Source organism: Mus musculus, chromosome 13 (genome assembly GCF_000001635.26).
Source record: "Mus musculus strain C57BL/6J chromosome 13, GRCm38.p6 C57BL/6J".
In the NCBI taxonomy this organism is placed as follows: Eukaryota; Metazoa; Chordata; class Mammalia; order Rodentia; family Muridae; genus Mus; species Mus musculus.
In genome coordinates, this window is record NC_000079.6 from 51,788,942 (window position 1) to 51,800,390 (window position 11,449).

Genomic DNA, 11,449 nt, shown 5'->3' on the forward strand with positions numbered 1-11,449 from the left:
CAACCCCAGGGTTCCACTTTCTCTAAGTCCTTAACAACAGGTGCTATCTCCCAACCCCTTGTATCAACGCCATTCTAGTGCAGTAAGAGCTGGGTCTTGGCTTGTATCTTTCAGTGACTAATGACACTGGCTGGCTGGCCATGTGCTTCTATTTGCAGGTTATCTGCCCTTCTGTTGCAAAGTTCTAGCTCCTAACCCTTTAACAGGAAACAATCCAAACATCTACCGAGAGATGAGCAAACCAACCACAGTACTGCCAACCCAAAAAGCGCCCTTCAGCCTTAAAGAGCTCCGAGCACTGGCACCCAAGACTCACATAAGCCTCCAGAGCCCCCAGTGCAGAGGCAAAGCACAGACACACAACGGAGATCCACAGAACAGTACATCCTTCATCTTTTGCTTTCTAAAGGTTCGGTTTCCAGTCAATTACAGTCCAAAAATACTGAATAAAAAAATTCCAGAAATAAATAATTCATAAGGTTTAAATTACACACAATTCCACCCCACCGGCACTGTCTGCCTTCCTTTTCTCCAGAGTATCCACACAGTGTGTCCCACTTGCCAATGGTTACTCACGTTCATCAGTGCCCAGATCAACTCCACCCCACAGGACAGTTCAGCTACGCCTTACTTTAGTTAAAAATGACCCCAAACACCACAGTAATGAGGTTTGGCAACACAAAGTGGCCAAAGAAACATAGAAGATGTTTCCACACCACAAGTCACACTACAAGTTTGCACACATGCTCACACGTCCCCTAACACACACACAGACACACAACAATTCACAGGCTTCCACTTTTACCCTGTCCATCTGATATCTTCACACAACCATCACAGACTTACACGCTGACTCCGTTACTCACACACATTGGCACATACATGCAGACAGTCACCCCTGTGCCCACATTCCCACTAACTTCAACGTGCCTGACCCTGGTCCATGAGATGCCCCCCTACCACCATTACCTACTCAACCTCTGGGGGGCATCCTCGAAGACACAACGGTGCTGTCTATATTCACGTAGGAGACCACTTCCATGCATAAGTGCCCACTTGTGTAAACAGGATGACTCAATGCACTGCACGGAAGGTTGGAAGTTTCGAGTAAACCCTTACGCAGCTGCTTCATGTAAGCAATCCACTTGGCCCTCAACTATTAACTTTTAATTATGGAGTACTTTCAATGGTACACAACAGAAGCCAGAAAAAGAGTAATGAGCTCAGGGACGCTCACCCAGACCCCTCCCTGATCCGACAACGCAGATCCCAAGCATCCTTTAGCACCCTGTGCACCCCTGGTAACAACAACCACATGGTGGTCATTAAAAAAAGTCCCTCGTACCATACCATTGTTCATGTAGCAAATGTCTGTCTCACGGCCTAGCTCTGTCAGGGACTCCTGTTAGAGGCTTCAGGATGCCTGCAATCTACAAGTGCCTTCCAGAAGCCATTCAGAAAAAATACGCAACCCGGGCTCTCACGGGCAGTGTGTGAGAGTTTAAACCAAATTACAAGCCCCCTGCAAGAAATAAAGAAAGTACGGCTGCTGTCCAGGCCTGGGTCAGCAGCAACAGATGTGCCATGATGTGGCATCCCAGGTGAGCACAAAAGGGACTCAGGAAAGAGCACAGCTGGAAAGCAAGGTCCCAAGAGCAAAACAGCCACACCTGGCTCTTCCCCCAAATCCCCTTCCTTGGTATCTGTTCTGGGGAAGGCCCAGCAGCTCACCCCTAGAAAGACAAGGGAAACTCATATCTCCTAACAAATTGCCACTTCTTTCTATGTTTCTTCCGGTCACCCCTTGACAGACCAGGTTAACCTGTACCTCCTACAAGATTGCCACCTCTTTCTGCATGTCCTCCAGACAAGAGAATTGCACCGTGGTCCAGCAAACCTCTCCCCGACACGTGCATAAGACCTTGCCTGACCAGCCTAGCTCTGGGCCACACCCCAAGTCACCCAGGGACAGCCACGTCTTCAACTGAGATTGCAGAGATGGGTTGCTCATACTGCAGCTGCCAAGAGTGGGATGGCTCTTAGCCAAGAGAACCAAAAGGACCCTCCCCCTCAGCCTGGGTAAACCCCATGGGTACCTCTCACCAGTACCTTTCACCATCTAGTGGACCTTCTGGGACCGGCACCATTGGAGAGATGTAAACTGGGTAGTGGTGGCCCACACCTGTAATCCCAGCACTCAGGAGGCTGATACAGGAGGTCAGAGAGCAACCTGGGCTCCATCTGAAGGAGGGAGGGAGGGAAGAAGGGAGGAAGAAAGGGAGGGGATCTGCCCCCTGTTGGCTAATTCTAGCAGCAGGGTTTTTTTCCCCCCAAGACCACCTTGGCATGACCACCAAGCTCATGCTATGGCTCTCTGGGTGCCTAGGGAACAGAGAGCCTGAGGGAGATCTTTTCCAAACTCGAGGGAACAGTTTGCTTTAAACAACAACAATGAGGAAATTCCAAATCCTCTTCTGGTATAGTGAAGATGTTCTGGAGGGCTCAAACCCAGGGTCCCTGGCTCTAAGCTCACCCTAAACATAATCGAATCAAAGGAAACTGTCCCCCTCCTCAGCCTTCCTAGCCCTCCCAGGGCAGGCTCCCTCTAGAAACACCTCAAATGGCTAAAGAAAACCATTGATCTTTGAGATGCATTATTGATCATGCTGTCCATTAGCACCCATTCCCATAGCCCTGGCCCACCACACACCATGCCTGGGGTGGGAAAGGCCTCCTTGGACACTGTCCATAAAAGACAGCCTAGAGAAGCAACTGTCCACAAGTGGATGATGTCACCAGACACACTGCCCTGGCCCCAGACCCCCTGGATTCCTGAGGCAGCACGGTCCACACCAGGCACCTCATCCCTCAGTCCAGGGCAGGCAGCCACCTGCCAAGACTCCAACCACTGGGGAGGAGTCTCTGTAAGGCACACAATGACAGCCAGAAGTCATTGGAGTCTATAGACAGAGGGACTTCGCAGCTCCATTTCAAAGGACAGACTTAAACAAGCCCATCACAGGAAGGCAGCCTCTGACTCTTGCCCTGGCTCCAGGTCGCACATCCATCGTGCAAGAACGGCAATGCCACAACTGGTATAGGCAACGTGTGTCTGTTTCTTTGGTTTACTTGCTGTGTGGACCAGCCAGACCTAACTGAGTCTTATGGTCAGGAAAGACAAGCTTTGCCCACACCAACATCCCTGCTCACTATTCTATCCATTCCGCTTCTCAACAGATGATCGCTCTGACGTGATGCACACAGACAGCAACGGTCAAAATGACAATCAGGCCATTATAGTCGCTACCGGGATCTACCCCCACCTCTGCCCAAGACTGCCTGCTTCTGGGACACTGTAAACATTCCCAAATAACCCTGCCTGCCTGGGCAGACAAGAGACAAGTCAGACGCCAGGGGCACATATGAAGTGACAGACCGCTGGTGTCACTTCACCCTCCTGGGAAGGAAACTTCCGTTTGGTAGCGCCTGGTAGACCCACAGCTGGGTCAGATGGCTGGCTACAGGCCCCCAGTCCAGTGAGAGGTTGGGCCACCCACGGGCCTGGGCTGTGCTCCACACAGTGAGGGTTTTCAAAACAAAAGCAGGACAAGTTCATGTGGCAAATGACCCAGTATGTAGGGGCAGGCCTTCACCACATGCTTCATTGAAAGCCAAAACTCCACATTCACCCACAGAGAGACTAAACAGAAAACATATAGAGGGCAGCTACGTGCTCAGCGCTGTTTTGTTTTTTGGCTGATTTTTTTCCCCAAGCCATAACTGGCTGAGCCCCAACAGAACCAGCCCCCTGCAAATCATCGGGCGCCAGCAACAGGTGCAGCTCGAGCTAAAGCTGGTGGTGGTTCCGGGCGGTTCTAGAATAACGCAGCCCGAATCTTCCAGGAAGCCACCGCCTTGCAGTGCCCACTGCCCGGCGGTGGCAACCTCACCGCGGCCGCACCTGTCTGAGTGCACCGCGCCACATCCGGTGCACCCGAGCCAAGGCCTGGGAGACCGAAATAGAAGCTGGTTAGGCCGGGGCTGGGAGCCCGGCTACGGGCACCGGGCCTGACCTGGGAGGCACCGATCAAGGAGTCAGCACCCGGGGGTCCCAGCGTGCAGGGCCTGGCTGGTCAAGTCGCATCCGCTGCCTGTCCCGTGTCCCTGCTCCAGCCACCTGCCTGCCAGGGCCTGGCGGGAGCTAGGGAAGGGACGCCGGAGAGAGATCCGGGCTGGGGTGGAACTGCAGAGAGGGTCTGGAAAACGCGGTGGAAATGTAGAGGGGGGTGAGGAATCCGGATGGGACTCAGAGGGGACCCAAAGGATCCTGATGCGAACGCAGAGGGAGTCCGGGGGCATCCAGGTGGGAATGCAGACTAGGTCCTAGCGGTGTGGGAGAACCTGGGGAAGAAGCTCGGAGAGGGATCCTGGGAGCCCCGAGGGGGTCGCAGGAGAGGCTCCAACAGGGTTCCTAGGTTTACCGCGGGGGCTCGCCGCGCTCCGCGCACCTGCCCAACCCCGCGCGCGCTCCTCCCGCGCCGGCCCAGTCGCTTACCTGGAGCGCGCGTCCGACCCGCGGAGGCTCTCGGCGGGGGCTGGCCAGGCCAGCTCCGCGCCAAGAATGGCGGCGGCGTTGGTGGCAGCGACGACAGAGGCGAACGGCGCCAGGAGCTTGAGTCGGGGAGGCCGGGAGACGCGCGGAGATGCTGCGGCGCGAGAGGGAGCGGAGGCCGGCGTGGGGAAGGAGGGCGCGGGGCTAGCGTGCAGGCCCCACCCCCTCTCCCTCCCTTCCCGCCTCCTCCCCTCCCCCTCCCGTCTCTTCCCTCCCTTCGCCCCTCCCCCTTCCTCCTAGTCCCTCCTCTCACCCCAACCTCTCTCCCTTCTTCCTTGCCCTCCCGCGCCCCGCCCCTGTCTTCACCTACCCCAGTCTTTTTCTCCTGCTCCCCTCTTGTTTCCTTTCTCCCTCCCTTCCTTTCCTTCCCCATTTACCTTCCACCACCTCTTCCTCTTTTCATCCAACTCCCTCGTCCTCTTCCCCCGTGTCCCCCCCCCCCCGTCCCCCATCCCCCAAAGCCCCATGGTCCAGACCCCAGGGGCTCTTTCCTACCCAAGTCTGGTCTCTTGAAAACAGAGGAGATTACCAGCAAAAGGAGCCTTTTGATCCTTTCAGCCTCCTAATGATCCAGCCTGCTCGTCCAGGTCCCCAAAGTCTCCTGTGCCCCATGCTCTGGGGTCACCAGCGTTGACCCCAGAGATGCTGGGCTCTTACCTTTATGATCTAGGATAGACCCTTTGGGGTTCTCAATGCAAGGTGTGGGTGGTTCTTCCCATGGACCAAGGCTTCCTGTATGCAGCTCCCGATGAGATACATTTCTAACTAATTCTGGGCCTTCCGAAGTTGGTTGGTACAAAGGGTAGACATAGCCAGGTCCTTAACATGCTTTCTGAGGTTGGTGCTCCAGAACCTATGATTAAAAAAAAACCCAGACAGTGGTGCTTTGTTGTAATCCCAGTGTTGAGGCAGAGACTATTGGTGGAACCCTGGATGGAGTTCACTGGCCAGCCAGCCTGCCTTACTTAATCCGAAGTCAGACTCAGATTTCAGTAAGGGACCCTGTCTCCTAAAACTAAGTGGACAACACCTGGGTTGACCTCATGGCATATTGCATGGGTACACACACACAGACACACACACACACTGCAGCCACAGGGCATGTCCTTTTCTGCCCTTGAAGGGAGAAGTGACCCTCAGTTCACACAGTAACTGGCCAGGTGGGAAGTGCTGCCCAGAGACACAGTCCCTCCCTAAAAGGAAACCCAGTTCCTTAATGAACCTGCCGGAAGAACCAAGAAATAGATCAAGACCAGTCTCTAGGCAGACTGGTGGCTTCCTGAATTCCAGAAGGCCCTTAGGGGCTTCCAGCAGGGATGAGGCTGTTGGGAAGGCAGGCAGCTGACAGCAGTTAAACTGAGCAAGCCCTTCCTAAAGGATAGAAGGTCCTAGAAAGAACCAGGAAGCTTCTTCAGGTTAGGTGTGCCAGTCAGTGCTGGCTCAGAGAGCACAATAGGCCTACTAGAGGTCAAAACAGTAGAACCAACCAGAGGAGGGTCGGTTGTCTTTGCTCTAGGGCTGTGTTTCTCAACCTGTGGGTCAAGAACCCTTTGAGGGTGGGAATTCGAAGGTCTTGTTCACAGGGGTCACCTAAGACCATTGGAGAACACAGATATTTACATTATAATTCATAACAGTAGCAAAATTACAGTTACAAAGTAGCAACAAAACTAATTTTATGGTTGGGGAGCCATCACAACAGGAGGAACACTATCACAGGGTCACAGCATCAGGAAGGTTGCCGACCAGTGCTCTAGGGGGGCTCATAACCTGCATTGAATCTAGAACCTGACAAAACTCAGCTGGGGGCTTGCTTCCAAGTTGACCTTGGGCCTCAGTTCTCTTTTTTTGTTGTTGTTGGTGGTGGTGGTTTTTGTTTGTTTTTTTGAGACAGAGTTCCTCTGTGTATCCCTGCCAGTCCTGGAACTCACTCTGTAGACCAGGCTGGCCTCGAACTCAGAAATCCGCCTGCCTCTGCCTCCACAGTGCTGGGATTAAAGGCGTGCGCCACCACTCCTGGCATGGGCCTCAGTTCTCTAATGAGTTCCATGAGAGAAACAGGTGAGAGACCTTGACCTATTCCACTCTCTGATCCAAGCACTGACAGGTAGATCTACCCTGAAGAAAATTCCCTGGCCAGGGAACAGTGGGTAAAGTTTGTTGAGTTCTGCCTCCCAGTTCTGTGATGGTGACCATTCCAAAGAAACAGAGAGGATGCGTCTCCAACCTCTCTTCCGATTCTGAGTGTTGGTCCACCACTGTCTTGGTCTTATAGGGACCACAGTGCTGCAGGGACAGGTTAGTCCTAGGCTTATTTAACAGCATCCTATATCCCAGGAAGGAAGATACACCTAGGATGCTGACACACAAATGTAAGTGTTACAGAGATGAAAGAGACTCTCATTTATCATCATAGGAGATGCACATCTAGAATATTGCTCCCTTGCTTGGGCAGCCAGCAGCATCCTGCGGATAGGGGTGGGGCAGCAGAGACACTAGCAGCCTCTAGCCTGGAAAATCCCTCTGTACAGCACAAGGCAGTGGGATCCACACAGCTACAAAGTGCCTAGAGCACAATCCCTGTTGGATCATGAACAGCAGAACCGGACATAAAGGTGCAAATTAAACGTGAAAGCGGCTTGCTCCCATTGAGAGAGATTCTGAGTGATCTCTGAGCTGACTGCCCCCGTGGGAGCCTGCCCTCAGACACACTGTCTGGGCAGGAGGGAATGTGCCAGGGGGGACTGTAGCTAAAGGGTCATCAATAAGGGAAAGACTTCTCCTGGCTTTTAGGCCCATGAGAGAGGGCAGCCCAGAGCTCAGGAGAGACCATGGCATGGCTGTTCTGGGGCCCACAGTTCTAGGTTCAACTCCAGTCCGAGTTTCTCTGTGTAGCCTTGGCTGTCCTGGAACTCATTCTGTAGACCAGGCTGGCCTCGAACTCAGAAATCCACCTGCCTCTGCCTCCCGAGTGCTGGGATTAAAGGCGTGTGCCACCACTGCCCAGTTTAAGATTTTAAGTATATGCATGTTTGTTTTGCCTGCATGTATATGTGTCCACCACATGCATGTAGAACCTGCAGAGACTAACAGAGACTGTTAGGCTTCCTGGAGCTAGAGTTTTACAGGTGCTTGTGAATGTTCTCCATGGAGGCTGGGAACCAAACCCTTCGCAAGAGCAGCAAGTGCTTACCCACTGAGCCGTCTCTCCAGCCAACGTTGTATCGTTGTCTTGATTATAAGTTTATGATCACAAAATGAACCCAAGGCTGCCTGCCTCCACTCTGACTAGCTTACCCTCCCCTCTAGCTAGCTTCAAGCATACTCTTTGCCCAGAAATGTCGAGTTCTTAGAGATTTATATACTTTTCTACATCTTTCTATGAGAATACTGGCGTCCTCTCCGTCCAGCTGAGCAAGCTAACTCCAGAGATAAGGTTTGAATCTCAAGGGAGAAAGACTCCCAAGTGTGATAGCTTCAGTGGACTTGGCTTTGGACTATCCCCTGAGCAGATATGCAGAGCCCTGGGGCTCCAGGCGTCTACATCACCATGTGAAGTAGGAGGTACCCAAGGCTGGCTGGAGGCTGAATCCAGGCATCTAAGTGGGGCACTCCCATGCCAGGAGAACAGGGCAGCATGGCTACCCAGGGTTGTTTCACTGAACAGAGACATACCTATCCACCTGCAGTGGTTGGCATCTGCCTCAGGAAATATAAGATGTCTATGTCTGGATGTGGGTGCATGTCCTATGTATGGTGGCCCGAGGACAATCTTGAGTGTCATTCCTTAGGCACCATCCATCTTTATTTTGTTGCTGTTTATGATAGGGTCTCTTACTGGCTTGTAGCTTTCAGAGTAGTCTGTCTGTCTGTCTGTCTGTCTGTCTGCCTGCCTGCCTGCCTGCCTAGCTGGATGGCTGGTTGGCTGGTGAGTCCCCAAAACTCCTTAAGGAATTCACCTGTCTCTGCTTCCACAGCCTGGGATTACAACCACACCAGCTTGGTTATTGTTCTTAACATGGATTCTAGGGGTAGAAGCCTGATTTCTCTGCTTGTCACGTAAGCACGGTGTCTCCCTGGTCCCCGGGAGATGTCTTCTGGATGTGATACGCAGCATGAGACAGCATGTAAGTTATTTTACCTCCAAGGTAGCTGCCACCCCCATCCTGTCCATGTTTCTTCCCCTCACAACCTCAGGATCTACCTTACCTGAGGAGCCTCCCCAAGCTAAGTGTCCGTCATCCCTGGGTGCCCTCGGAGGCCTCCGGATGCTCCTGGTGCCTTCCTGGGCCCCTCGTCCTCCCCGCAAGCCATGAAGGACTCTTCCCTAAAGCGTGCCCTGGGAATCTCAGAGCTGCCCTGGCAACAGAGTGTAAGGAGGACCGGGGGAGCTGCTTGCCCTTGACAGCACTGCTGGTTCCCTCTCCCTGCATCTCAGCTGTCAAGCCAGAGTGCTAACTGCATCGGCTTCAGGCCTATAATCTAGCCCTCAGCAGGCTCTTACTGTCGTACTTCCCACCTCCCTGAGCACACAGCACAAAGCTGCTCTTTCTCATCTTCCAAAGAGGCTGTGTCTTGCTTCAGTGCAACCACGGGAGAACTGACTCAGTGACTGTGGCAAAGACGGGGGACAGGAGAGGAGACTCTCACGCAAACCCACCTCAGCTTAGTTAGCATCGCCCTTTTTGACCTTCAAGGTGAAGCTGCCACCAGCTGCCAGAGCCATGGGACCTCCCTGTCCCCCACCCCCCTTTGTCTATTGTCTGATACCTATTGTCACTTCCTCCCAAGATACTCAACAGAACTAAGTGTTCCCCAACTCTACTCAGCAGCTAGGATGTTACCCCAATATCTCTCACCACCAGTTGGAGCTTACCTACATCAGCTTCCACTGAAATTTCTTCTGGGTGTTTTCCTCTCTTCTCTGAGCTATGCTTGGTGTTTCTTGGTGGTGGCATCTCAAGGCTCAAGGGAAACCATTATCTAAATGTTGCTAAGTGTGGTCTCTTCACTTCCTCAGAGCAGCAGGACCAGAAAGTCCCTGTTCTGAGATCACAATAACTACCCAATGTTCTAGGCCTGATGGCAACTGACATATGGAAACCGCTATGATTTCCACTGGTTAACATTAAACATTAAACATGTGACAGATGTGACTGTCTATGGTTTTGTGTCTGTGTGGATCCTAGGAAGAAAGCTTTCCTCTGAGAAAGAATATTTATTCAATTTTGTAAACCTATCTGTTTATTCTTTGACAATTCCTTATACAATCTCAGTCATTCCCACCACTGCCTCCTGCCTCCTGTTCCTTCTAGACAGCTCCCCTCTTCACCCGGCCCCCAGTCCAATTAGTACTACCAACTAGGATTTTGACCAGCCTTGTTGACTTAGTTTAGTACAGGTCTTGTGCAGACCTCTAGAGCCACAGTCACTTCAGGAGCACAATGTCACATGCACCCTTTCATGGCTGTAGTCCCTAGCCTCTGGATCCTACATTCTTTCTGCACCTTCTCCTACCACGTTCTCCCAGTCTCCCGGTAGGGTACTTGTTTTCTAAAACTTTTCTGCTTAGGCCTACAGTGTGGCCGAATCCTGCCACTAGGTACAGATACAGAGCAACACCTGGGTTACTTTTTTCTAAAGGAGGTGGCAAGGGCGGCGACAGGAGGTGGGGAGGGGTGTCTTTGACCTCCAGCTTCTCACATAATACTTGTATGGCTTTTCCCTCAAACAGGAATCTTGGCCATAGGCAGTGGTCATTTTGTAGCATCTGCTGCCATCCAAAGTCTCCCAGGTGCAGTCAGGTCCCCACTGTTAGGGCTTCTCCCTTCTTCTCTCTCGCTTCTTCCTCTAGTCCGTTCCGGTTCTGTTTAGAGGCTGACCTGCTCAAGGCCACTGGCACCCAAGTCCAACCTGTGGACCACTCAGGCTTCTTCAGAGTTACAAGACTCTTGACATGAGGAAAGCGTGGGGTCCTCACTCGCCGGGCAAGTATGTAACCAGCTAGAAGCCATTTATACTGAGGAAGGGGGGCTGGAGAGATGGCTCAATGGTTAAGAGCCACCCAAAGGTCCTGAGTTGAAATCCCAGCAACCACATGGTGGCTCACGACCATCTGTAATAGGATCTGATGCCCTCTTCTGGTGTGTCTGAAGACAGCTACAGTGTACTTAAAAATAATAATAAATAAACCTTTGGGCCAGAGCGAGCTGGGCAAAGGGACTGGAGCGAACAGAGGTCCTAAATTCCCAGCATGATGGCTCACAACTGTTTGTACAGTTACAGTGTACTCATATACTAAAATAAATCAATCAATCTATACTGAGGAAGGGAGATAATCATGCAATAATGATGAGTACACTGTAGCTCCCTTCCCCCCACCCCCTGCTGTTACAGAGATAGCGGGAACATACTCACGGATCAGAATATCTGAAATTAAGCAGCTCGTGCCTCTATGACCCCAGCACTTGGGAAGCTGAATCATCATGAGTTCGTGGCCAGCCTGAACTATAGACTGAAACCAGGTCTCAAAAAAAAAAAATATGTTAAAAACTAAAATTTCCCTCCCCAGCACTGGCAAGCACGTGGAACAGCTAAGACTCATCTTTGCTTTGGGCGTGGAATGATGTAAGCGCTCTGCAAAGCCACCAGCAACAGCTCTCTGTGGGTCGGCCTTCTAACATCATCAGAAAACACTGCCACACCACGAGAGAGCACAGGAAAGCACATCTGCCAGAGAAAGATGATGGTAATAAAGAACGACCTGTCTGACTCTCAGTATCTCAACGGAAGGCTTGCTCCAGGCTCCAGGGTTTTGGTTGTTATAGAAAATATCAA

General features: G+C 52.1%; 1 protein-coding gene across 6 annotated transcripts in view; it reads right to left on the reverse strand.

Moving 5' to 3' along the window:
* The window catches only part of Sema4d (sema domain, immunoglobulin domain (Ig), transmembrane domain (TM) and short cytoplasmic domain, (semaphorin) 4D), a 108,150-nt gene extending 103,413 nt beyond the window's left edge, over positions 1-4,737 (reverse strand). For all 6 annotated transcript variants that reach the window (NM_001378324.1, NM_001378321.1, NM_001378317.1 and 3 more), the window contains exon 1: positions 4,556-4,737. The gene's annotated coding sequence lies outside the window, so the exon portion shown is untranslated. The remainder of the gene's footprint in view (positions 1-4,555) is intronic.
* Between the last annotated feature and the right edge of the window lie 6,712 nt (positions 4,738-11,449).